A 26,988-nucleotide genomic window follows, 5' to 3' on the forward strand; every position below is an offset into this window, starting at 1 on the left:
TAAAACAACTTCCAGAGAATGAGAATTATAATCCAGTGTAAAAACAGAGCCCTCACCTGTGTATGCAAATAGATTCAAACCAACTTTAGATCATGCCCTTAACTGTTCATTGCTGACTAACATAGTCTCTTTTACGCTGTTCAGGTTGGCACTGGGGGCCTGTTTCACACATTTTAACAATTTTGTTAACTCATTGCTCATTTGTGGCCAGTACAGTCTCTCCCTGGCTCTGCACCAGGGGCGGCTCTAGAAAGTAGGCTGCCCCAAGCAGCGCGGTGCACTGCGCCACCCTTCCCCGGTCCCGCGGCGGGTCCCCTCTTCCCGCGGCTCCGGTTGAGCTCCCACCGGCATGACTGCGGCGGGTGCCGTGGTTCCGCGGCTCCGGTGGACCTGCCGCAGGCACATGCCTGCGGGAGCTCAACCGGAGCCGCGGAAGAGACCCGCGCAGTCATGCCTGCGGCAGGTCCGCTCGTCCCAAGCTCCGGTGGACCTGCGCACATGCCTGCGGCAGGTCCACTGGAGCCAAATGCCGCCCCGGGAAAGGAGCCGCCCCGCGCCTGCTTGGCGCTGGGGTCTAGAGCCGCCCCTGCTCTGCACTGACATTTTTCCAGGTCCAAGCGCCCTTCATGTCCCCCTGTGAGCATGTCAGTTTGTAACAACTTCGGCGCCACTATTTTATTTCCTCTAAACAATACACCATCACTAACAGACAGTTCTGCTTGGAACTGAAAATATGGAGTTGATCTGGTATGTCCTGACCATTGCTAGGCAGAGACAGGCTCCACCTAACAAAGAGAGGGAAAAGCATCTTCGCAAGCAGGCTGGCTAACCTAGTGAGGAGGGCTTTAAACTAGGTTCACCGGAGGAAGGAGACCAAAGCCCTGAGGCAAGTGGGGAAGTGGGATACCAGGAGGAGGCACGAGCAGGAGATCGCATGAGGGGAGGACTCCTGCCTCATACTGAGAAAGTAGGACAATCAGCAAGTTATCATAAGTGCCTATACACAAATGCAAGAAGCCTGGGAAACAAGTAGGGAGAACTGGAAGTCCTGATACAGTCAAGGAACTATGGTGTGATTGGAATAACAGAGACTTGGTGGGATAACTCACATGACTGGAGCACTGTCATGGATGGATATAAACTGTTCAGGAAGAACAGGCAGGGCATAGAAGGTCAGGGAGTTGCATTGTATGTAAGAGAGCAGTATGACTGCTCAGAGCTCTGGTATGAAACTACAGAAAAACCTGAGAGTCTCTGGATTAAGTTTAGAAGTGTGAGCAACAAAGGTGATGATGTGATGGGAATCTGCTATAGACCACCAGACCAGGGGGATGAGGTGACGAGGCTTTCTTCAGGTAACTAACAGAAGTTGCTAGATCACAGGCCCTGGTTCTCATGGGTGACTTTAATCACCCCGATATCTGCTGGGAGAGCAATACAGCAGTGCACAGACAATCCAGGAAGTTTATGGAAACTGTAGGGGACAATTTCCTGGTGTAAGTGCTGAAGGAACCAACCAAGCAGAGCTGTTCTCGACCTGTTGCTCACAAACAGGGAAGAATGAATAGGGGAAGCAAAAGTGGATGGGAACCTGGGAGGCAGTGATCATGAGATGGTCAAGTTCAGGATCCTGACACAAGGAAGAAAGGAGAGCAGCAGAATACAGACGCTGGACTTCAGAAAAGCAGACTTTGACTCCCTTGGGGAACTGATGAGCAGGATCTCCTGGGAGAATAACATGAGGGGGAAAGGAGTCCAGGAGAACTGGCTGTATTTTAAAGAATCCTTGTTGAGGTTGCAGGAACAAACCATTCCAATGTGTAAATAGGGCAGGCGACCAGCTTGGCTTAACAGTGAAATCCTTGCTGATCTTAAACACAAAAAAGCAGCTTACAAGAAATGGAAGCTTGGACAAATGACCAGGGAGGAGTATACAAATATTGCTCAGGCATGCAGGAGTGAAATCAGGAAGGCCAAATCACACTTGGAGTTGCAGCTAGCAAGGGATGTTAAGAGTAACAAGAAGGGTTTCTACAGGTATGTTAACAACAAGAAGGTCAGGAAAGTGTGGGCCCCTTACTGAATTGGGGAGGTAACCCAGTGACAGAGGGTGTGGAAAAAGCTAATGTACTCAATGTTTTTTCGCCTCTGTCTTCATGAACAAGATCAGTTCCCAGACTGCTGCACTGGGCATCACAGTATGGGGAGGAGGTGACCATCCCTCTGTGGAGAAAGAAGTGGTTCAGGACTATTTAGAAAAGCTAGGCAGAATTCGGGGGATGGCATTTTGTGTGCTCCCCATGGGGCGCGCAGGAGCTTCCTGTTCCACTCCCATCGCACCGCCGAAGAAGGACCCTCCGCTGAAATTGCGCAGGCTACAGCGGCAGTCATTGAGCTGCTCAATTGCCTGCTGCTGTTTTCCGTGGCACATCAGCAGAAGGTCTTTCTTCAGCGGCGTGACGGAGCGGAACTGGAAGCTCCGTGCGCCCGTGGGAGCGCACTGCTGCCGCCCCGAATCCTGGCACCCTAGGCGACCGCCTAGGGTCACCTAATGGAAGCGCTGGCCCTGCCTAGCGGTTATGGTGGAAGAGAAGCTGGATATGAGTCAACAGTGTGCCCTTGTTGCCGAGAAGGCTAATGGCATTTTGGGCTATATAAGTAGGAGCATTGCCAGCAGATTGAGGGACGTGATCATTCCCCTCTATTCAGCATTGGTGAGGCCTCATCTGGAGTACTGTGCCCAGTTTTGCGCCCAACACTACAATGAGGATGTGGAAAAATTGGAAAGAGTTCAGCAGAGGGCAGCAGAAATTATTAGGGGGCTGGAGCACAAGACTTATGAGGACAGGCTGAGGGAACTGGAATTGTTTAGTCTGCAGAAGAGAAAAATGAGGGGCGATTTGATAGCTGCTTTCAACTACCTGAAGCGGGGTTCCAAAGAGGATGGAGCTAGAGTGTTCTCAGTGGTACCAGATGATAGAACAAGGAGTAATGGTCTCAAGTTACAGTGGGGGAGGTTTAGGTTGGATATTAGGAAAAACTTTTTCACAAGGAGGATGGTGAAGCACTGGAATGGGTTACCTAGGGTGGTGGTGGAATCTGCTTCCTTAGAGGTTTTTAAGGTCAGGCTTGACAAAGCCCTGGCTGGGATGATTTAGTTGTGGATTAGGTCCTGCTTTGAGCAGGCGATTGGACTAGATGACCTTCTGAGGTCCCTTCCAACCCTAATATTTTATGATTCTATGACAACCCAACAGTAATAGCCTTAATTACCCTCCGTAAAGTCTCATCATTAGCTTTAGCCTCAGCAAGTTCATTGCAACTAATCAAGAAAGAGATCTTGGAGTCATCGTGGATAGTTCTCTGAAGACATCCAGGCAGTGTGCAGAGGCGGTCAAAAAAGCAAACAGGATGTTAGGAATCATTCAAAAAGGGATAGAGAATAAGACAGAGAATATCTTACTGCCCTTATATAAACCCATGGTACACCCACATCTTGAATACTGCATACAGATGTGGTCTCCTCATCTCCAAAAAGATATACTGGCATTAGAAAAGGTTCAGAAAAGGGCAACTAAAATGATTAGGGGTTTGGAACGGGTCCCATATGAGGAGAGATTAAAGAGGCTAGGACTTTTCAGCTTGGAAAAGAGGAGACTAAGGGTATGTCTACACTACCCGCAGGATCAGCGGGTAGTGATTGATCTATCGGTGATTGATTTATCACGTGTAGAGTAGACATGATAAATCGATCCACGATCGCTTTCCTGTTGGCTGCTGAACTCCAGCTCGGTGAGAGGCAGAAGCAAAGTCAACGGGGGAGCCGCGGCAATCGATCCCGCACCATGAGGACGCGAGGTAAGTCGAACTAAGATACATCGACTTCAGCTATGCTATTCTCATAGCTGAAGTTGCGTATCTTAGGTGTAGACCAGGCTGAAGGAGGATATGATAGAGGTCTATAAAATCATGAGTGGTGTGGAGAAAGTGAATAAGGAAAAGTTATTTACTTATTCCAATAATATAAAAACTAGGGGCCACCAAATGAAAATAATCGGCAGCAGATTTAAAACAAATAAAAGGAAGTTCTTCACTCAACGCACAGTTAACCTGTGGAACTCCTTGCCTGAGGAGGTTGTGAAGGCTAGGACTATAACAGGGTTTAAAAGAGAACTGGATAAATTCATGAAGGTTAAGTCCATGAATGGCTATTAGCCAGGATGGGTAAGGAATGGTGTTCCTAGCCTCTGTTTGTGAGAGGGTGGAGATGGATGGCAGGAGAGAGATCACTTGATCATTACTTGTTAGGTTTACTACCTCTGGGGCATCTGGCATTGGCCACTGTCGGCAGACAGGATACAGGGCTGGATGGACCTTTGGTGTGACCCAGTATGGCCGTTCTTATGTTCTTATGCTCAAAACCTTTCTGAGACTGAGCACCAGACCCCACTCCCTTCCCAAAGCTGGGGATAGAACCCAGGAGTCCTGACTCCCAGCCCCTCCCCACCAGCTCATTCAAGTTTCCCTTGTGTCTAGCCCTGGATGGCCATTTTATACAAATCATTCCATGCATTCATTTGCATAGGAGCAGAAATTCCTGCATGAAGAATAAATATAATGAGTGCGTTTAGCACTGGTGAATGAAGCCCTTGATTTCTCTCTTGCTGACCTGGATTCATGTGGGGAGAGGGACCCTGTGTTGGGTCACAGGGGCAGATCAGCCTTCACAGAATGACAGACTAGAACGCCAGAAGGAACTGCTGTGTTCATCTAGCCTGACTTCCTGTGTAACAGGAGCCAGAGAGCTTCTCTGAAGTAATCTCTGTTTGAACTAGACTGGAACATTTAGAAAAAGATCCAGTCTTGATGTAAAATTGCCAGTGACGGGGAATCTACCGTGACCCCTGGTAAATTGTTCCAGTGGTTAATTACTGACACTGTTAGAAATGTTACACCTCATTTTCAGTCTGAATTTGCCTAGCTTCAGCTTCCAGCCATTGGCACATGTTAGACCTTCCTCTGCTAGACTGAAGAGCCCACTATTAAATATTTGTTCCCCACACAGGTACTTATAGACTGAGATCATCACCCCTTGGCCATTGCTTTGTTAATCTACATAGTGATAGATTCAAGGAGCTCAATCTATCGGGTAGGTTTTCTAATGCTTTGATCATTCCCATGGCTGTTCTCTGAGCCCTCTCCAATTTATCAACCTCCTTCTTCAACTGTGGGCACCAGAACTGGCCACAGGAGTCCAGCAGCACTCGCACCACTGGCAAATACAGAGGTAAAATAACCTCCCTGCTCCTAGTCGAGTTCACCCTTTTTATGCATCCAAGGGTTGGCCGCAGCATCTCACTGGGAGCTCTTTGGCCCAGGCAGTTCTCGGTCTCTCTGCCGAGTCTATCAGTCAATGCAGGGTCACCTGGTAAGCTTGTGCCCTGGGAGCCAGAGCTGAGACCCATGAAACTCATGTCACACAAGAAATACCAAATAGCCCATCAGTGGTAACAGTGAATCCCTGACGCACACCGTGGCCCCCTCCAGGCCTGGGAGGTAGTAAAGACCCACCCCCAGAGCTGTAGGAGGAGCAAATATGGGGCAAAGCGGGTGCAGAATTGTGGAGCTGGATGAAGAATTGTGGTTCCTGTGGATGAAGGAGCTGAGGTTGAGGAGGAGCTGAGGTGGCCTCCCCCTTCATCCCTTTTCAGATCCCATCTTCCAGTCTGTCCCCCATTCCCAGCCCATCCCCATCACTCTCAGCCACCCCAAAGTCGGCCTCCCTCCATTCCCTGATGGGTCCAGGCCTCCCAGACAAAAGAGATGTGATGTTGAAGCGGCTGTGGTTTTACAGCAGGATTACGGAGTTGCAAAGACTGCATCCACTTCACATCTGCTGGACCTTCCCACCCTCTTCACAATGAGGACACACGTCCCACAGAGAAGGGGAGTCGCACCTGTGACCCACTCCCATCCCAGAGAGCCTGGGGGAATAGAATACAGAGGGAACTGAGCCCAGGAGTCCTGATTATCAGCCCGCCTATCCCTTGTCTAAGCCCCTAGAGCCCCATTCCCCTCCCAAATCTGGGGACAGAACCTAGGACTCCTGATGCAGAGGTCCCTGCTGTAAGCACCAGACCCACCTCCCCTCCCGCGCAGAGCCAGCCGGGGATAGGACCCAGGAGTTCCAACTGTCCAGCTGCTCCCATCCCCCTGCCAGAGGGGTACTCACTGGGCACCCATGTGGAGGAGTCCAGCATTTCCCAGTCCCTCTGGCTGGCACTTACCTGCACACAGGTAGAGGAGCAGAGGCAGGGGGTCCATCCTGTGCTGGGTGAGGGGTGTGTGTAGAGCAGGGAGTGAGAGATTCAAGGACGCTGCCTGGAGAGGAGATGGCTGAGTGCAGAGGCAAGAGATGTGATACCTGAAAAGAAAGAAACACTGATGGGGGTGGAGGCGGGGACTCAGGGTGTTATAGGGAGGGAGCAGAATGGAGAAAAGAAAAAGTCAAGGACACTGAGACACCCAACTTCTCAGACACACACGCAACTGCATGGAGACAGGCAAAAAAACAAAAAAGACCAACCACGTACACCCTGAACTCCCCTATACCCTTCTCCGCTCCCGTCAGTGGTCAACTAGTTACATGTGATGTTGCTAATTTAGTCATTTTCCATCCTCCCCCCTTTGTAAATTCAAACACCCCTCTAATTTCAATTCTTGGAGAAAATACTGTGAACACATTTATCCTGAGACAAACACACACAACTAGACAGACACCCATACAACAACCCTGAGACAGATAGACACACAACCAGAGAGACAAACACCCCTTCTCTGAGACAGACAGACACACAACTACATTGAAATAGACAGATACACAATTAGACACACAACTGCAGTGAGAGACACACAGAGCTAAACAGACAGACAGACACACAGACTACTCTGAGACAGAGACAGACACATGACAATATTGAGACACACAAATTGCACACACAAAACAATACTAAGTCACCCAAACACACACACACAATGTGACACTGAGACAACCAGACACGGACAGTCACAATCCAAAGCTCTACTGACAGACAGACACACAAAAACCACACAGACACTCACTCATACACCCCCGCACTGAGACAACCACACACTTTTCTTATCTGATTACTCTCATTATCGTTAGTATGGCAACATCCTTTTTTACATGTCCTCTGTGTATATATATATCTTCCTACTGTATTTTCCACTGCATGCATCTGATGAAGTGGGCTGTAGCCCACAAAAACTTATGCTCAAATAAATTTGTTAGTCTCTAAGGTGCCACAAGTACTCCTGTTCTTTTTACTGATACAGACTCACACGGCTACCACTCTGAACCCTATAGAAAAGGCATCACCTATTTCTGTTGCTTGTGTCTCGATTACATTGGACAGACCAGCGAGCCCACTACAGAGACAGGCTGGGCTTGTGGTTCAGGAATTAAACTGGACTCAGGAACCTAGGTCCTGCTTCTGGCTGTGCTACAGACTCCCTGTATGAGATCACACAAGTTACTGAATCTCTCTGGGGCTCAGTTTTCCCCACTACGGATAATGAGCCTTCCTGTGTCTACTTAGACTGAGTTCTTTAGGGCACCGGTCATCTCTCACTGTGCGTCTGCAGCCACACACACTTTGGACCCAGACCTGCTGGCCTGCAGAGGGAAAGAGCTGAGGGGAGTCTCCCACCATGGGGTAGAGAGGCAGGGATCCCTCCTGCAGAGAGTGGGTGGTAATGATTCACCTGGACACTTCTGGTAACCATAAAAAGTGTCATAAGGCTGCTCCTAACCAAGAAGTGCTGGATGAGGATGTGGAAAAATTGGAAAGAGTCCAGCGGAGGGCAGCAGAAATTATTAGGGGGCTGGAGCACAAGACTTATGAGGACAGGCTGAGGGAACTGGAATTGTTTAGTCTGCAGAAGAGAAAAATGAGGGGCGATTTGATAGCTGCTTTCAACTACCTGAAGCGGGGTTCCAAAGAGGATGGAGCTAGAGTGTTCTCAGTGGTACCAGATGATAGAACAAGGAGTAATGGTCTCAAGTTACAGTGGGGGAGGTTTAGGTTGGATATTAGGAAAAACTTTTTCACAAGGAGGATGGTGAAGCACTGGAATGGGTTACCTAGGGTGGTGGTGGAATCTGCTTCCTTAGAGGTTTTTAAGGTCAGGCTTGACAAAGCCCTGGCTGGGATGATTTAGTTGTGGATTAGGTCCTGCTTTGAGCAGGCGATTGGACTAGATGACCTTCTGAGGTCCCTTCCAACCCTAATATTTTATGATTCTATGACAACCCAACAGTAATAGCCTTAATTACCCTCCGTAAAGTCTCATCATTAGCTTTAGCCTCAGCAAGTTCATTGCAACTAATCAAGAAAGAGATCTTGGAGTCATCGTGGATAGTTCTCTGAAGACATCCAGGCAGTGTGCAGAGGCGGTCAAAAAAGCAAACAGGATGTTAGGAATCATTCAAAAAGGGATAGAGAATAAGACAGAGAATATCTTACTGCCCTTATATAAACCCATGGTACACCCACATCTTGAATACTGCATACAGATGTGGTCTCCTCATCTCCAAAAAGATATACTGGCATTAGAAAAGGTTCAGAAAAGGGCAACTAAAATGATTAGGGGTTTGGAACGGGTCCCATATGAGGAGAGATTAAAGAGGCTAGGACTTTTCAGCTTGGAAAAGAGGAGACTAAGGGTATGTCTACACTACCCGCAGGATCAGCGGGTAGTGATTGATCTATCGGTGATTGATTTATCACGTGTAGAGTAGACATGATAAATCGATCCACGATCGCTTTCCTGTTGGCTGCTGAACTCCAGCTCGGTGAGAGGCAGAAGCAAAGTCAACGGGGGAGCCGCGGCAATCGATCCCGCACCATGAGGACGCGAGGTAAGTCGAACTAAGATACATCGACTTCAGCTATGCTATTCTCATAGCTGAAGTTGCGTATCTTAGGTGTAGACCAGGCTGAAGGAGGATATGATAGAGGTCTATAAAATCATGAGTGGTGTGGAGAAAGTGAATAAGGAAAAGTTATTTACTTATTCCAATAATATAAAAACTAGGGCCACCAAATGAAAATAATCGGCAGCAGATTTAAAACAAATAAAAGGAAGTTCTTCACTCAACGCACAGTTAACCTGTGGAACTCCTTGCCTGAGGAGGTTGTGAAGGCTAGGACTATAACAGGGTTTAAAGAGAACTGTATAAATTCATTAATGTTAAGTCCATGAATGGCTATTATCCAGGATGGGTAAGGAATGGTGTTCCTAGCGTATGTTTGTGAGAGGGAGGAGATGGATGGCAGGAGAGAGATCACTTGATCATTACTTGTTAGGTTTACTACCTCTGGGGCATCTGGCATTGGCCACTGTCGGCAGACAGGATACAGGGCTGGATGGACCTTTGGTGTGACCCAGTATGGCCGTTCTTATGTTCTTATGCTCAAAACCTTTCTGAGACTGAGCACCAGACCCCACTCCCTTCCCAAAGCTGGGGATAGAACCCAGGAGTCCTGACTCCCAGCCCCTCCCCACCAGCTCATTCAAGTTTCCTTGTGTCTAGCCCTGGATGGCCATTTTATACAAATCATTCCATGCATTCATTTGCATAGGAGCAGAAATTCCTGCATGAAGAATAAATATAATGAGTGCGTTTAGCACTGGTGAATGAAGCCCTTGATTTCTCTCTTGCTGACCTGGATTCATGTGGGGAGAGGGACCCTGTGTTGGGTCACAGGGGCAGATCAGCCTTCACAGAATGACAGACTAGAACGCCAGAAGGAACTGCTGTGTTCATCTAGCCTGACTTCCTGTGTAACAGGAGCCAGAGAGCTTCTCTGAAGTAATCTCTGTTTGAACTAGACTGGAACATTTAGAAAAAGATCCAGTCTTGATGTAAAATTGCCAGTGACGGGGAATCTACCGTGACCCCTGGTAAATTGTTCCAGTGGTTAATTACTGACACTGTTAGAAATGTTACACCTCATTTTCAGTCTGAATTTGCCTAGCTTCAGCTTCCAGCCATTGGCACATGTTAGACCTTCCTCTGCTAGACTGAAGAGCCCACTATTAAATATTTGTTCCCCACACAGGTACTTATAGACTGAGATCATCACCCCTTGGCCATTGCTTTGTTAATCTACATAGTGATAGATTCAAGGAGCTCAATCTATCGGGTAGGTTTTCTAATGCTTTGATCATTCCCATGGCTGTTCTCTGAGCCCTCTCCAATTTATCAACCTCCTTCTTCAACTGTGGGCACCAGAACTGGCCACAGGAGTCCAGCAGCACTCGCACCACTGGCAAATACAGAGGTAAAATAACCTCCCTGCTCCTAGTCGAGTTCACCCTTTTTATGCATCCAAGGGTTGGCCGCAGCATCTCACTGGGAGCTCTTTGGCCCAGGCAGTTCTCGGTCTCTCTGCCGAGTCTATCAGTCAATGCAGGGTCACCTGGTAAGCTTGTGCCCTGGGAGCCAGAGCTGAGACCCATGAAACTCATGTCACACAAGAAATACCAAATAGCCCATCAGTGGTAACAGTGAATCCCTGACGCACACCGTGGCCCCCTCCAGGCCTGGGAGGTAGTAAAGACCCACCCCCCAGAGCTGTAGGAGGAGCAAATATGGGGCAAAGCGGGGTGCAGAATTGTGGAGCTGGATGAAGAATTGTGGTTCCTGTGGATGAAGGAGCTGAGGTTGAGGGAGGAGCTGAGGTGGCCTCCCCCCTTCATCCCTTTTCAGATCCCATCTTCCAGTCTGTCCCCCATTCCCAGCCCATCCCCATCACTCTCAGCCACCCCAAAGTCGGCCTCCCTCCATTCCCTGATGGGTCCAGGCCTCCCAGACAAAAGAGATGTGATGTTGAAGCGGCTGTGGTTTTACAGCAGGATTACGGAGTTGCAAAGACTGCATCCACTTCACATCTGCTGGACCTTCCCACCCTCTTCACAATGAGGACACACGTCCCACAGAGAAGGGGAGTCGCACCTGTGACCCACTCCCATCCCAGAGAGCCTGGGGGAATAGAATACAGAGGGAACTGAGCCCAGGAGTCCTGATTATCAGCCCGCCTATCCCTTGTCTAAGCCCCTAGAGCCCCATTCCCCTCCCAAATCTGGGGACAGAACCTAGGACTCCTGATGCAGAGGTCCCTGCTGTAAGCACCAGACCCACCTCCCCTCCCGCGCAGAGCCAGCCGGGGATAGGACCCAGGAGTTCCAACTGTCCAGCTGCTCCCATCCCCCTGCCAGAGGGGTACTCACTGGGCACCCATGTGGAGGAGTCCAGCATTTCCCAGTCCCTCTGGCTGGCACTTACCTGCACACAGGTAGAGGAGCAGAGGCAGGGGGTCCATCCTGTGCTGGGTGAGGGGTGTGTGTAGAGCAGGGAGTGAGAGATTCAAGGACGCTGCCTGGAGAGGAGATGGCTGAGTGCAGAGGCAAGAGATGTGATACCTGAAAAGAAAGAAACACTGATGGGGGTGGAGGCGGGGACTCAGGGTGTTATAGGGAGGGAGCAGAATGGAGAAAAGAAAAAGTCAAGGACACTGAGACACCCAACTTCTCAGACACACACGCAACTGCATGGAGACAGGCAAAAAAACAAAGACCAACCACGTACACCTGAACTCCCCTAGACCCTTCTCCGCTCCCGTCAGTGGTCAACTAGTTACATGTGATGTTGCTAATTTAGTCATTTTCCATCCTCCCCCCTTTGTAAATTCAAACACCCCTCTAATTTCAATTCTTGGAGAAAATACTGTGAACACATTTATCCTGAGACAAACACACACAACTAGACAGACACCCATACAACAACCCTGAGACAGATAGACACACAACCAGAGAGACAAACACCCCTTCTCTGAGACAGACAGACACACAACTACATTGAAATAGACAGATACACAATTAGACACACAACTGCAGTGAGAGACACACAGAGCTAAACAGACAGACAGACACACAGACTACTCTGAGACAGAGACAGACACATGACAATATTGAGACACACAAATTGCACACACAAAACAATACTAAGTCACCCAAACACACACACACAATGTGACACTGAGACAACCAGACACGGACAGTCACAATCCAAAGCTCTACTGACAGACAGACACACAAAAACCACACAGACACTCACTCATACACCCCCGCACTGAGACAACCACACACTTTTCTTATCTGATTACTCTCATTATCGTTAGTATGGCAACATCCTTTTTTACATGTCCTCTGTGTATATATATATCTTCCTACTGTATTTTCCACTGCATGCATCTGATGAAGTGGGCTGTAGCCCACAAAAACTTATGCTCAAATAAATTTGTTAGTCTCTAAGGTGCCACAAGTACTCCTGTTCTTTTTACTGATACAGACTCACACGGCTACCACTCTGAACCCTATAGAAAAGGCATCACCTATTTCTGTTGCTTGTGTCTCGATTACATTGGACAGACCAGCGAGCCCACTACAGAGACAGGCTGGGCTTGTGGTTCAGGAATTAAACTGGACTCAGGAACCTAGGTCCTGCTTCTGGCTGTGCTACAGACTCCCTGTATGAGATCACACAAGTTACTGAATCTCTCTGGGGCTCAGTTTTCCCCACTACGGATAATGAGCCTTCCTGTGTCTACTTAGACTGAGTTCTTTAGGGCACCGGTCATCTCTCACTGTGCGTCTGCGCCTTTCCACACACTTTGGACCCAGACCTGCTGGCCTGCAGAGGGAAAGAGCTGAGGGGAGTCTCCCACCATGGGGTAGAGAGGCAGGGATCCCTCCTGCAGAGAGTGGGTGGTAATGATTCACCTGGACACTTCTGGTAACCATAAAAAGTGTCATAAGGCTGCTCCTAACCAAGAAGTGCTGGAGCAACATTCTGGGGCATTCCGACATGACTTGCGTACTGCACATAGGCGCTGACTCCAGGGCTGGAGCACCCACGGAAAAAATTTGGTGGGTGCTGAGCACCCACCGGCAGCTCCCCGTGGCCCTGCCCCACCCCCCTGCTCCAGCTTATCTCCGCCTCCGCCTCCTCTGCGAGCGCGCCCCCGCATCCTGCTTCTTCCCCCTCCATCCCAGCACTTGTGCCGCGACACAGCTGATTCTTGGGGCAGGAAGGGACGGGGGAGGAGAGGGAACGTGGTGCGCTGGGGGAAGAGGCGGGGCCGGGGCAGGGATTTGGGGAGGGATCCAATGGGGGGGGGTAGAGTTAGGGGAGGGACTTTGGGGATGCTGTTGGACTGGGGGCGGGGCCAGGGGAGGGGATGGGGTGGATTTGGGTCAGGGACAGGGGCGGGCGCGAGCACCCACCAGCGCCGAGAAAGTTGGCGCCTATGGTACTGTATCTAGCCCAGGAGCCCGACTCTGGCAGGGGCCAGTGCCAGCTGCCCCACGGGAAGCGCAAGAACCCTACAGTACCAGCTGTGGGATTGGCTGTCCCTCACACTGGGCCTCATCCTGATCTCCCATAGCTATTCTATCCCAGAGTAGGGCTGTCGGATAATCACACTTAACTCACGTGATTAATTGTGATTAATTTTTGAGTTCATCACAGTTTTAATAGCACTGTTAAACAATAGAATACCAATTGCAATTTAATAACTATTTTTGGACGTTTTTCTACATTTTCAAATATATTGATTTAAATTACAAACACAGAATTCAAAATGCACAGTGCTAACTTTATATTATTTTTATTACAAATATTTGCATTGTAAAATGATAAACAAAAGAAATAGTATTTTTCAATTCACCTCATACAAGTACATAGTGCAATCTCTTTATCATGAAAGTGCAACTTACAAATGTAGAAATTTTTGTTACATAACCGCACTCAAAAACAAAACAATGTAAAATGTTTGAGCCTACAAGTCCACTCAGTCCTATGTCTTATTCAGCCAATCGCTAAGACAAACAAGTTTGTTTACATTTATGGGAAATAATGGGATCGGCTTCTTATTTATAATGTCACCTGAAAGTGAGAACAGGCATTTGCATGGCCGTTTTGTAGCTGGCATTGCAAGATATTTACATGCGAGATATGCTAAATGTTCATATGCTCCTTCATGCTTCAGCCACCATTCCAGAGTATGTGCTTCCATGCTGATGACACTCATTAAAAAAAAATGTGTTAATTAAATTTTGACTAAACTCCTTGGGGGAATATTGTATGTCTCCTGTCCTGTTCTACCCGCATTCTGCCATATATTTCATGTTATAGCAGTCTTGGATGACTCAGCACATGTTGTTCCTTTTAAGAACCACTTAAACTGCAGAGTTCACAAGACAAAAATAAGGTACCAATGTGAGATTTCTAAAGATAGCTACAGCACTCAACCCAAAGTTTAAGAATGTGAAGTGCCTTCCAAAATCTGAGAGGGATGAGGTGTGGCACATGCTTTCAGAAGTTCGATGCGGAAACTACAGTATCCAAACCATCAAAAAAGAAAATCAACCTTCTGCTAGTGGCATCTGACTCATGATGATGAAAGTGAACATGCATCGGTCCAAACTGCTATGGATCATTATTGAGCAGAACCCATCATCAGCATGGATGAATGTCCTCTGGAATGGTGGTTGAAGATGAAGGGACGTATGAATCTTTAGCGCATCTGGCGCTTAAATATCTTGCAACGCCGGCTACAACAGTGCCATGCAAATGTCTGTTCTCACTTTCAGGTGCCATTGTAAACAAGAAGTGGGCAGCATTATCTCCTGCAAATGTAAACAAACTTGTTTGTCTGAGCAGTTGGCTGAAGAAACAGTAGGACTGAGTGGGCTTGTAGCCTCTAAAGTTTTACATTGTTTTGTTTTTGAATGGAGTTATTTTTTGTACATAATAATTCTACATTTGTAAATTCAACTTTAATGATAAAGAGATTGCATTACAGTGCTTGTAGGAGGTGAATTGAAAAATACTATTTATTTTGTTTTTTACAGCACAAATATTTGTAATAAAAATAAATATAAAGTGAGCACTGTACACATTGTATTCTCTGTTGTAACTGAAATCAATATATTTGAAAATGTAGAAAAATTCCAAAAATATTTAAATAAAGGCTATTCTATTATTAACAGTGCAATTAATCACAATTAATTTTTTAAATCACTTCACAGCCTATGCTAGAGACAAATTCGAGCTGGAAATAAGGTGCAAATTTTTTAACAGTGAGGGGAATTAATCGTCGGAACAACCCACCCAAGGCTGTGGAGGAGTCTCCTTCACTAGAAATTTTTAAACCAAGATTGGACGTTTTTCTAAAAGTTCAGCTCCAAGAATTATTTTGAGGACATTCTCTGGCCTTTGTTATACAGGAGGTCCGACGAGATTATCACAGTGGCCTTGGAATTAATAGAGGTTTGTAACAGGGACATCTGTTCCCTTTAAGAGTAGTAGGGATTAGGGGGTGGTCAACCTCTATTCTATTGAGCATGCCTTTAAAGGTTCCTGGGACTTCTGGAGGGAAAGAATGTGGAGGGAAAGGCAGAGAGGAAGATGGTATTGGGAGAATAGTTAATGCTGGGAGGATCCCCAGGCTGCTGTTTCTTGAAGGGCCGTGCTTAATTGGTAATGAAAGAGATTCCGGGGTTCAAGCAATTTTTTTCCCTTTCATACCTGATGTGGCATCTGTCACAGTAGGTTTGCTCCCCCTCTCATCCAAGGTGAGGAATTGTGTGTGCAGTGGGGTGGCTTGTTTTATTAGGGGTTTTGCTATTGGTATTAATACTACATGTTTATATCAGCAAAGGCAGGTCAGAGCCGTTGCCGTGTGCCTGGCACTTGGAACGATAGATAGGTGGGGAGATTTGTAATGATCCTTACTTCCTGGGGGGTTCGTTCCACAAACAAGCCACTGAGAAAGTTCTTTCTCCAGCACAGACAAGCTTGACCCTTATTGTAGAGAGTTGTATTGGGCCCAGTCCATGAGCTGTCAGCCCCGACCTTCATCCCAGAGCGTGAGACGATGTCTTGAATACCCTTGACCTAGGCAATGGAGCATCCTGAAGATAAAAACTTGAGGCCTCAAACTGGAGTCTATTCTCAGGGAAGCCAGTGTACAGAGCACAGGATGGGTTAGATTCACACGCGGTATCCCATACTGGGGAAGTGATGTTCTGCATTGTTCTGGACTAGTTGGAGTTTCCTAAGCACCAATGTCTTCATGCCCAGGTGATGGTCCATCATATTACTGTAGTGCAGCCGAGAGGTGGTGAATAGGTGTATAACAGAGGACAGGTTTCTGTCCACCAGGGTGGGACGGAGTCTTGTAGCCAACCAGAGATGGTGGAAAAGGTGACCCGCAGATGCTGCTATGTGAGAGATCAGCATCAACAGGGAATCCAAGAGTTCTCCTAGACTATGGACTGAACTGACTGATTGTGAGTGCACTTGTCCAACTGGAGGAGACTGTGCCAGGGCTGTGAATTCTTCAAAGTACTTTCCTTTGCCCACCAGCAACACCCCTTGTCTTGCTTGGGTTCAGCTTCAGCCAGCTGTTCTTAACCATGAGCTGATCACATCCAAGCACTGGCCATTTTTGGTGGTAGTGGTATGTTGGTGTGTGCCCAAGGGTTTGTAGAGCTGTGTCTCATCTGCATATTGCTTGCACTTGAGTCCATCTGACCAGTTCACCTAGCAGTTGCATGTAGATATTGAAAAGGACTGGACAGAGTTGATCCTTGTGGGACTCCAGTATCTTTCTGGGTATCAAAGTCCCTCAGTCCTCATGGTTTAAGCTTCTGAGTGGCCTTCCCTTGTCGCTTTCTGGCTTGGGCAGTGGCTTCCCATTTCCAGCTCTCTCTACATAAAGGGACATTTAATTGCTCCTTCAGTTTAGTCTGAAAGAAAGGTGCTTAACACTCCTAACAGCTTTGCCAATGAATGAAAGAAATACCACTTGATGGCAGCTATTAGTCTCTTCCTTAGGGTACATTTGTAAATAGTGTTGTCCCTTTTGAATTGAGTGGTTAATCAATATTCAGAGTCTTATGGGTTTTTTCTGTGAGAAGGTTACAGTGATGATGGAGTCAGGTATTTCTCTGATGCAATCCTGTTTGTTTACAAAAAAACATACAAAATCCTGTTTCCCTGAACACACCAGGAATCAAACAGCAGGAGACGGTTTCTTTGTTCCCACACCCCACCCCCTTTTCTAGCTAGCACTCTGTCCAAAACCTCTCTCACCTTTTAGTCAGGGTCAGGCTTGCAGTGCTTCTGTGGCTAGTGTTTCCTTGCTGACTTCTGCTTCCTTCTGTTCACACACAGAGCACCCAAAAACCCCTCCCTCGCTCACAGCTCAGTTTCTGACAGGCTTTTCATGACCTTCTTTTTGAGCAGCGGCTCCTATGGTTTCAGCTAGCCATTTCATAATGGAGCTTGATGGTTCGTTTCTTACATATATCCTGAATGAAGGGCAGTTTGAATTAGGCTTTATCCAACCCAGAACAATACCCTCCCCTCTCCGAAAAGCCAGAGTTTAGCAAATTACCAATGATACAGTCTTAAGTATTTCTATATTGACACAGCGTCTTTCTGTCAAGATGTTTTTCACGCCAACTCAGTTTTGATCTTACAAAATATTGTATTGGAGATGGGAGTCATGTTTCAGAGTAGCATGGGAGTTTTCCCGCTGTGAGCAGACAGCATCCCCTTGCCATCCTACAGTAGAAGCTATCCTCCATGGTGGCTGTGTTTGCCAAATCATTTTCCAGTCTACGCTGATATCAGGATCTTCTATTTGGGAATCTTTTTGTTGTTCTGGAGTCCACTCCTGAAAGCCCCCCATGCCCCCCTTCACGGGTCCAACAGGTGAGTCAGGAACATTTTCATTTCTGCAAGTTATGGAGAGAGAGGAGACAGTCACTTCTTTCTAATCACACCCCTCCCCCTTGAGCACCAATTCCTTGCTCTCTGCTTGGGGCAGTGTTTGCCGTTTGCAGCTCAGCAAGGCCATCTAGCCACGTACCCAGCCCTGCGTGGGACTGTGAAATTGTAGCTCTGCAGTGCTGCTAACCACGCAGCAAGTCGCCCCTCAGGATTCCTGAGTCTAAAGAGCCGTTTCAGAGACGCATGATCTGTCCTGATCGAAAACACCCTCCCATCCAAACCGGGCTGAAAAGGTTCTATAGATTTTACCACTGCCAGGAGCTGCCTTGGGCTGGTGCAGTCAATTCTCTTTGGTAGACTTGGACTCTGGCTGTAATAAGCTCCAGCCCTCCCCAGTGCTTTGTGTTCTTGTGTCAATACTGCCCCTGAGCCATCTGAGTCCAATACAAAAGGGGGTTTGAAACCTGGGTCGGCCCAGACAGGAGCAGTCACAGGAGCCTTTTTCCAACTCTGAGAAGGCTACGTCGCATTCTGCTGGCCACTGGAATTCATCCCCCAGGCTATGCAATGGGCCCCCATTGCACTGGGCACTGTGTAGAATTTATTAGGAGTATTACGGTAGCACCTAGGAACCCCAGTCATTGAGCAGGATCCAATTGTGCTAAGCACTGAACATTATTTACTGGGTGAATTGCGGTAGCATGTAGGCTACCAGCCCATGGTCCAGGACCCCACTGTGTTAGGTACTGTACATTTATTAGGTGTATTATGGTAGCACCTAGCAACCACACCTCCATGGTGCTCGGCACTGTACAGAGGCAGAACAAGACGACCCAAAGGGGCAGACTTGCCAACCCTGATCCTTATCCTGAAGCTTGAGATGTTTCTCGATTCCCTTGGACCAGGCCTTGGAGCTAAGGACCAAGCCTTTGAACCAGATTCAGTATTCTCAGGGTATGGAAACTAAGCTGGATTCAGGTGGGCATGAATTTAAGGTGCAGTGCTCCACTTTCAGCGTGGGTGAAACCCAACAGGAACAAGACCCTCCTTTTCTGGAATCGGAGCATCCGCACATGGCGTCGTTCAGGATTTCCTCATGAAGGGAAGCCGGTGGATGGAGTGGACAGGTCTGATGCACACCCAATATCCTGCACTGCAGGGTTCTGTACCAGCTGTTCCTAAGCACCAGAGCTTTGGGCAGTAAAGCCAACAGGGACTGTCCCTCATGGGCTTCTCCGTGCTGACTGCAGCAATTTCCCCAGTCAGGGCACCTGCTGCCCTGGGTTTGGTCCTTGCAGCCAGGACCGAGCTCTGATTGCAATGGGATCCCCGGAGAGATTTCTCCTCGTTGTGGCTTCCCTGATGCTCCATAAGGCTGGAGCTAGGAGCCCTCCCCAGCCTGGGGCTGCCCCCTCAGGTTGATCCTCTGGTAGTTAATAAACTCTCCATTCGAGCTGGCTTCATGCCTGCTGTGGCAGGGTTGTCCTCCGCAGTGCACCCTTGGGGCTTACCAGCCCCGAGTTGGGACACTGATAAATGGTAGCAGCAAGGGTCTGTCATCCTTCCCAAGCGACCCTTCCAGCCCCACTCTCTCTCACACAGAGCGCTGACCCTCCAGATTGTCTCCCTGGAGGCCTGGCTCCTACCAAACCTGTAGTCTCTCCCTCAGGCTAGAGCCTTATTCCCAGTCTGCCTCCAGGCTATCTGCCTCTCCAGGGCCTGCCCCTGGAGTCTCCTTTCCTGCCACCTGCTTCCTAACTCAGCTCCCCCAGAGTTGGGTGTGTAGGAGACACAGGAGCGGCTGACCAGGACTGAGCCCAACTCCCCTTAAAGGACCAGCCTTTAAGCCCGTGACACCACTCTGAGCACACTGGTGGGTCTTCTGCTGTCTGCTCAGGATAGCAGGCTGGGTGAACCCTCTCTCATACTGGGCCATGTATAGGGTCTCTCCCCAGTATTGACAGGATTCCAACAAAAGCAGTCAGGGCCAGGGGTCAGAGCAGGGGCAAACTGGAGGCTAGGTGTAGGCAAGGAGTCCTGACCAGTATGGAGACCTTCAATATGGAGGGTCAGATTTCAGATCAAGTCCAAATCAAGCCAGGAGTTGAAGGGCATGGGCCAGGGGCAGTCATGGCAGCTACAGAAGACCCACACTGCTGCCTGGACAGAGACTGAAGTGCTCCTCGGGTTTATATAGAGCGGGGAGCCAATCAGGAGACTTGGGGCTGCTGCCTGCCAAACCCTTGAGGTGGAACAGCCCATGGTCTGTGTCCACAGCAGGTAAGAGGCAGTGGAGCAGAGACCCATCATAGCTGCTGCTGGGTGGCAGCCTGGTGCTATCAGCTGCCTGGTAGCACTATTGGTCTGGGTTCTTGACCCAGGAGGCCTCACATTTGTTTTTCCCCACCCCCCAAATAGGGCTGCCTCCTGCAGGTCTTGGTTTGGGAGGTTTGTAAGATTTTGTGCCAAAACCACAACACAAACTGTGGACCCCCAATCATGGAAGGCTGGTGCGAAGTTGGGCGCATGGTCTTGGATGCAGGCTCCCAGGATTGCTCTTCCAGGCCAGAGCCCTCCCAGCCTATAAGGAGCCATGTCTGATTTTTGAGTCCAGTATCTCGTGCACCTCGTACTCATTGTGTCCTTGGATCCATACTGGATGGAGCGGTGGTTGAGCCTGGTGAGTCAAAATCAAGCTGAGGTCAAGCCAGGAGTTCCAGAGCATAGAACAGGAATGGTCGCAGCAGCTACCGAAGAGCCATGCTGTTGCCTGGACGCTTCCTGGACCACCCTTTGGGTTTTTATGGGACAGGGGGCCAATCAGGAGCCATGGGGATGCTGCCTGTCAAACCCATGAGGCAGAACTTCCCATGGTCTGTGTCCACAATATACGGTAACCTCATAACATGGGGTACAGCTATTTCAGTGAGACCAGTGCCTGCGGCATCTTACACAAGCATTCCATAAAGTCTAAACACTACACACATTTTTCAAAATGTAATTCCTAATTTATAAATGTTAATGTACAGGTGAGCCAGACTGGTTCCCAGCTGTGCATGTGTCAGTGTGCCATGAGGCCTGGGGGCCTTGGCATGAGCTGGCAGCTGGTCTGCCAGAGTCACAGATGGGTTTAAATGTGGTCCAATGCAAAGCTGTACATCCAGGAACAACAAGACTATCTTTCACATTTTGTGGATGGAGTCCTGTAGCCTGGAAAGCAGTGACTCTGGAAAGCTCGTAGGAGGTGTTGTTAGGGCTGTGGGTATGTCATGGTACTAAAACAATCTGCTGCGGTGGAGCAGATGTGACTGGTGTGGTGCTCTGCTCTGTTCAGTGTTGATAACAGTTGGCTGCGTGCGTGTTCCCTCTGTGTGCTGCCCCGGCTCTGCAGATCTCTGACACAGCAAACCCTGAGCGAACCCCCAATGACCACAGACTCTGATAAGGTATGAAGGCAACCGGCCAGGTTTATTGTCAAATGAAGCACAGTAATAGTTCCCCACAGACTCTACAGGACATACTACGAATATGTGCCCCCGACAATGGATGGGCTCAGTCAGTGGCGGCACTTTCCACTGCCCCCTAGGCCGGACAGAGATAGCCACTCAGGGATGCATTCTTATACCCAGGTACAAACAGGTTACACATCACTCCTGACATATTGAGGTACCACCCCTCTAAGCATTAGGATGCTGCCTCTCCCCTGGTACAGGTTGGTTCGAACAAACAAGTCTATCCATCATATTGTCCTTCTGACCCTGTCTTTAGGATGGGTCTGCCTGTTCCTTGTTGTCTCTGTGGAATGTGTTCGTACTGGGATGCTCTGGTGCCATCCTGGCACATGTTCATCTTATTAGTGCTTATATGTGTGTATGTGCTTTTAGCAGCCTTCCTCTGGCCAACTTCTGTGAGCAGGGCCTGCCTCTGGCTCACAGCTTAACTTTGCTTTTTGTGTTAGCAAAGTCTTGAGCATTACTTTTAGTTCAGGCCTCATATCTCATACTGGGCCTCAGGGCCTCATCTTACCACACCTGATACACAAAGAATATGTCATATAAATTGCACGTATTAAGGAAAATATAGTAGCAGATGCCCTGTCCTTGAATGAGGGTTCTGAGCCAATGCCTATGGATCAGCCAGTGGCTGACCCTTTTCAGCCTTGCAAGCGCGTGCCTGGGGAGGCAAGCCGCGGGGGGCGGCCTGCCGGTCCCTATGAGGGTGGCAGTCAGGCAGCCTTCGGCGGCATGCCTGCGGGAGGTCCGCCAGTCCCACGGCGGTCCTGAGGCCCAGTATGAGGCTTCGGTGGCTAGGTGTGCAGGTTTGAAGGCACAAGGAGATAAACAAGGGTCCCGCTGTCTGTTTTGAATGGGAACAGGGTCGTGACTCTCAGTTTGGTTTTGCCACTTCCTCTTCTGTTGTGTGATCAGATGCCCCAGGATGGTTCCCGATAAGAACTGGGGAAATTAGAAGCCAGGTTGCCTCACTAGTTCCCCATTTTTCTGAAATGACCAACTCCCCTCCGTGTTTTTCTTTCCATTTCTGCATGTTCCGACAAAATATGTCAGACAAAAAAGAACGATCAAAGACAGTGGGGGTCTGCTGCTCAGTGGAGAAGGTGAGCTGGTAACAGAAGATAAGAAGGCAGAGTTGCTCAATGCCTACCTTGCTTCAGTCTTCTCACAAAAAATAACATGTGACCGGATGACTAGCGAAGTTACCACAGACCATAAAGGGGAAGGGATGCCAAGCTGGATAAGTAAAGAACACAGCAGAGCTCTTCTGGCCAATTTCAATTAATTCAAATCAGCAGAGCCAGATGCTGTTCACTGGAGGGTACTGAAGTGATATTGCCAACTCCAACTGTTCAAAAATCATGAGGCAGGATCACCAAAAATCATGAGATAGTTTTTAAAATCATGAGATTAGGTAAAAACAGGAAATTTTGAGTTCTTTTTATTTGCCTTCTGCATTTTGAGCCCTTAGGCTGCACTGGGGGTCACATTTTGAAGCTTTCTCCACAGCCACAAGGGCTATAAATGTACTTTTTCTTTAAGCATGAAGGCTGAAATCATCACATATCTACTTGACTCCAGGAGCTGGGGCTATAAGGAAAACAATAATTATCATGAACTTCATGACAAAGTCATGAGAGTTGGCAATTCTGCTGAAGGAACTAGCTGAAGAAACCTCAGTGCCACTAGCAATAATATTTACAAATTCGTGGATGACAGGAGAGGTCCCGGAAGACTTGGGAAGGGCTAATGTGGTGCCCATCCTTAAAGAGGGGAAAAGGGAGGAGCTGGGAACCATAGGCCAGTCAGCCTAACTTCGATACCTGGGAAGATACTACAGCAATGTATAAAACGTTCAATTTGCGAATACCTGGAGGATGACGGGGTAACCACTAGCAGCCAGCATGGAGTTTCCAAGAACAAATCATGCCAAACCAGCTTGATTTCCTTCTTTGACAGGGTAGCTGGTTTGGTGGATAGGGGGAATGCGGTGAACATAATATATCTGGATTTCGATAAGGCTTTGACACAGTCCCACATTTTCAGAAGTAAGCTGGAGAAATGCAGTCTCGGCAGAGCTACCATTAAATGGATACAAAATTGGTTAAACAACCACAAACAAAGAGTATCTATTAATGGAATGATGTCAGATTGGAGGGAGGTCTCAAGTGGGTTTCCACAAGGATTTTTCTGGACCCGGTGTTGTTTAACGTCTTTATTAATGACCCGGATGTAGGAATCAAAAGCTTACTGATCAAGTCTGCAGATGACACAAAGCTTGGGAGCAGGGGAGGGGGTTTGCCAATACCTTTAAGGATAGAGCTAAAATTCCTCTTCCCCTACAAGCGCTTCCCCTCCCAACCCACAGACATGGAGACTGAAAGAACTAACCCCTCTTCCGGTTCGCTCCACCCCATCCTCCCATCACAGCCATGTCCCTACTGCTGAGTTCACTCTCTTTGCACCCCCCTACCCCATGCTCCTTTTCCTTCACTGTTACTTCCCTCCTCCCTTCCTCACATTTTCTTGCTCCAGTGGAACCATCTGTTCCTGCAGGTCCCCCCTCATCCATCTCTGATGATTGTAACCCATGCTCCCTCCCTTTGTGATAGAAAGGACCATAGGTGGTGCATGGGTCTATGGCCCGGCCCCTTGCTCTGCCGCGAGGCCCTGCCCTTCCTCTGCCTCTTCCTCCAAGCTCTGCCCCTGCTTGCTCCTGTCTGCTCCCTCCCCCCACCCCATTGCTCATCCTTAAGACACTAAAATACTGGGAAGATATAGTCTATGTGAGGGGGTTGTGCAGGGGTATTCTCTGTGTGTGTGGGGAGGAGGGTGGGGGGGAGTTGTGCAGGGCGTATAGTGTGGGAAGGGATGAGTATGGGGTGAGTGCTAGACAGTCACATAGCCTGATACTCCATGATCCCCTCTTCTGCGCCCCCCCCCCATTTATTTCCATGCAGAGGTTGGCCTGGGGAAGTGCAGCCTGGCCCCCAGATGACCAGAAATTCAGCCCCCCTCCACCTTGAGGCACAGACTGTCCGGGAGCTCCCCCTGGGGCAGGGCAGCTTTGCCCCAACTCCAGCTCATGGCTCTGGCTCAACAACACTAGGACCAAGCTGAAGGAGCCTGGCACTCAAACCCCATGTTTCAGTGAGGTGTTTTTATGTCCCTCTGCTCAGGGGAACATTTCGTGGATTGGAGCCGGGAGCAGCTGATTCAACGTGCTAAATGCTCAAATGCTCAGTTTGTGGAGTATGTACATAAGCTATACTAAAGACAAACCCACAGTAACCGTCTCCAGTTTGTGAGGGACCCCATGGAGCCAGTCTCTAGGAAACAGATAAATGCATGGAGGTTAAGTCCATTAATGGCCTTTAGCCAGGATGGGTAAGGAATGGTGTCCCTAGCCTCTGTTTGTCCGAGGGTGGAGATGGATGGCAAGAGAGGGATCACTTGATTACTCCCTCTGGGGCACTTGGCATTGGCCATTGTCTGTAGACAGGATACTGGGCTGGATGAACCTTTGGTTTGACCCAGTATGGTTGTTCTTATGTTCTAACCTAAAAGAACCCAAAGTTATGGAGACAGATAAGAGTCAAGGAAGCCAGCAGAGTATCAGAAACCTGGAAAAAACTCTGACTGGAGGAGCTCAGGCGTTTGGTCACAAGCTGAGGTGGTTGAAAAGTTTTGGATTTTTTTTAAGCAGAATTTTTAAATTGTTTCTTTAAACAATCAAACACAGCAAGCAGCAAATATTTGGCCACACACTTCTGAAACCCCAAACCATGTTCAGGTTTTGGCAGACTAATTTCAGCTTTTCAATTTAAAAAAACACAACACATTTTGAAGGAAAGCAGACATTGTCCGTGATTTTTTTCTGCTTTTTAACCCCCCCTAGTTTTCGATCCAGAAAAAGTTTTAACGGAAAATATTTGTCCAACCCTTTTAATGAGCTTTAGTGCCTTTTAGCACTAGCTGATGCTGAGAACCAGTGATACCTTGTAAAGAAGTTTTCTCAAAACTGGGTTTGTGCCGAGATGCAGAAGGTTTATTTTTCCCAGGGCCGCCCGTGGGGGGGAAGCAAGTGGGGCAATTTGCACCGGGCCCCGCAGGGTCCCCATGAGAATATAGTATTGTATAGTATTGCCATTCTTTTAATGGAGGGGGCCCCAAAATTGCTGTTGTGTATTTGGTTGTCATGGGTTTTGTTACTATGGCAACTGAGTTAGACTATTAAGGGATAGCTCAGCCGGTTTCAACCGGCTGAGTGAGCTCTCTGTCTCTGTAAATAAAATGGAGGTTTTGGTTAGCTGTCTGCTCTCTGGCCTCAAGTGATTGCTTCCTACACCGGCTGCCCCAAGGATACAACACTGGCGACGAGGGTGGGATCCTGGTGCTGCTCCAGTAACAGAAGGAAGTAGAAGTCAAGGTAAAGACCAAACAAAGAAAAAGCTGCTTGTTGCACTGACTGTGAAAGTGAAACTAAAAATCATGGCTACTCTGACCAGGCCCCTGGAGCCTTTTGATGAGAATACAGAGCAGTGGCATGTGTATACTGAGCGTTTTGAGCTTTTTGGTATTGCAAATGACATTACAGAAGCGAAGAAGGTGCCAATATTCTTAACTGTTGTAGGGGCTAAAACCTACTCTCTGCTACGCAGCTTACTACACCCTGTTAAGCCTGAGACTAAATCTTACAGTGACATTGTGGAAATCCTGGGGTCTCATTTCTCCCCAAAACCACTGGTAATTGCTGAAAGATATAGGTTCCACAAAAGAAACCAAAAGGAAGATGAAACAGTTGTACAATTTGTAGCCATTTTAAAAAAGCTAGCAGAACACTGTGAATTTAAAGAGATGTTAAATGATGCCTTGCGTGACAGGTTAGTGTGTGGCCTCTGCAGTGAAGCTATATGGAAGCGCCTACTGACAGAGGCTCAGCTTACATTACAGAAGGCTGTTGATATTGCTATCTCCATGGAACTGGCTACAAGGGAGGCACAATACATCGGTGCATCCTAGGGTGCAAAAAGTGTCACAAGAACTGACCCACAAAACGGTGCAGAGTCAAGAATGTTACCGCTGTGGTAAGCTGGGTCACCAGGCATCAGAATGCTGGTGTAAGGACCTGGTGTGTCGACACTGTGGCAAAAAGGGACACATTGAGTATGCCTGTAAACAAAAGAAAAAGAGGCCTGTGGTCTGGCCGACAAAAGAGGAACCTTGCATACCCTAGAGCAGACCCAGGATGATCAAGGTGACACCTCCTCACAAGAGGAAGTGCCACTGCATGTTTTGTCTTTGGCAGCGGGCTCACATGAATACTGGGTAACTCCCTTATTGGAGGGCAAACCTATACGCATGGAACTAGACACCGGTGCAGCTGTCTCGCTGGTTCCGGAGACTGTGTATAAGGAAAAGCTACAGCATCTTCCGCTTAAGGCAACAAAAACTGTTCTGAAGACGTATACAGGTGAAGCTGTGCCCATGTTGGGCACTATTGATGTTAAGGTGGAGCTCAATGGACAGGCGGCTAAATTGCCACTGTTTGTGGTGAGAGGTGACTACCCAGCCTTAATGGGTAGGTCT

At 48.3% G+C, this 26,988-nt stretch overlaps 1 protein-coding gene and 1 pseudogene across 1 annotated transcript in view; both read right to left on the minus strand.

Annotated features, from left to right (window-relative positions):
- LOC120403128 overlaps positions 1 to 3,307 on the minus strand; it is a 93,786-nt pseudogene extending 90,479 nt beyond the window's left edge.
- Positions 1 to 26,988, minus strand: part of LOC120403136 (integrin alpha-D-like) — a 69,748-nt gene that overhangs the window by 3,433 nt on the left and 39,327 nt on the right. The window contains exons 28-29 of the mRNA XM_039533902.1: positions 11,372 to 11,508; positions 6,288 to 6,424 (exon numbers count right to left, since the gene is read on the minus strand). The gene's annotated coding sequence lies outside the window, so the exon portion shown is untranslated. The remainder of the gene's footprint in view (positions 1 to 6,287; positions 6,425 to 11,371; positions 11,509 to 26,988) is intronic.

Source organism: Mauremys reevesii, linkage group 4 (assembly GCF_016161935.1).
Source record: "Mauremys reevesii isolate NIE-2019 linkage group 4, ASM1616193v1, whole genome shotgun sequence".
NCBI classification, from domain to species: Eukaryota; Metazoa; Chordata; order Testudines; family Geoemydidae; genus Mauremys; species Mauremys reevesii.